Here is a 1,025-nt window from a genome sequence, read left to right as displayed (position 1 = left end):
TTTTTCTCATATATTTGGCATATGTTTTGTCAGAGGTGTAAGTGATGTTTTAGTACTAATATAAATGTTATTGTTTTTTAATTTCAAATTCTATTTGTTAATTATTGGTATATAGGAAAGTGATTGATTTTGTATGTTAACTTTGTATCCTGATAAGTGATTATCCTTTGTATCCTCAGTATAATCACTTATCAGTTCTAGAAATATTTTTGTTAATTCTTTTAGATTTTCAAAATAGGCAATCATGAGCTGGGGTTATGGCTCAGTGATAGAATGCTCGCCTAGCATGCATGAGGCACTGGGTTCGATCCTCAGCACCACATAATAATAAAATAAAAATATATGTCCACTTAAAACTAAAAAATAAATATTAAAAAATAGGCAGTCATTGTGTTTGTTAAAGGAGACATCTGATTAATTTGCAAAGTAAAATGCTAAAACAACAACTGTTAAATATAAAAACAAGTACTTTGACTTCTTAAATTCCATAAAGTAATATATTTAAACATTATGTGTGTTTTCATAAATGGATAAATGAAAAATGTTTAAAAAAGTAGGCAATCATATAATATGTGAACAAAGACAGTTGTATTTATTCCTTCCCATTCTGGTGCTTTCTATTTCTTTTCTTTTTGGTCTTATTTTATTTTCTAGGACTTCTAGTACAATGTTTGAAAAGGAGTGATAAGAAGGGAAAGCCTTGCCTTATTCCTGATGTTGGCAGGAAATTTTAGTTTCTCACCATTAAATATGATGTTAGCTCTAGGTTTGTTGAAGCTATTCATCAAGTTGAGGACTTTCGCCTTTATTCCTGGTTTGTTGAGAAGCTCTCCCTCACTTTGGTACTAGGTATTCTATCCAGAGCCTTGCATATGCTAAGCCAGTACTCTACCACTGAGTTTCATCTCCAGACTGTTTTTTTTTTTTTTAAATATATTTTTAGACAGAGTATCACTGAATTAATTGCCCAGGCAGACTTCAAATTTTTGATCCTCCTGCCTCAGTCTCCTCAGTTGCTAGGATTA

Source organism: Marmota monax, unplaced genomic scaffold (assembly GCF_021218885.2).
Source record: "Marmota monax isolate L192 unplaced genomic scaffold, Marmota_monax_Labrador192_F-V1.1 WCK01_AAM20220418_F8-fsc00022, whole genome shotgun sequence".
Taxonomy (NCBI): Eukaryota; Metazoa; Chordata; class Mammalia; order Rodentia; family Sciuridae; genus Marmota; species Marmota monax.
The sequence above is the reverse complement of the archived record's forward strand: the minus strand, read 5'-3'. Positions refer to the sequence as shown.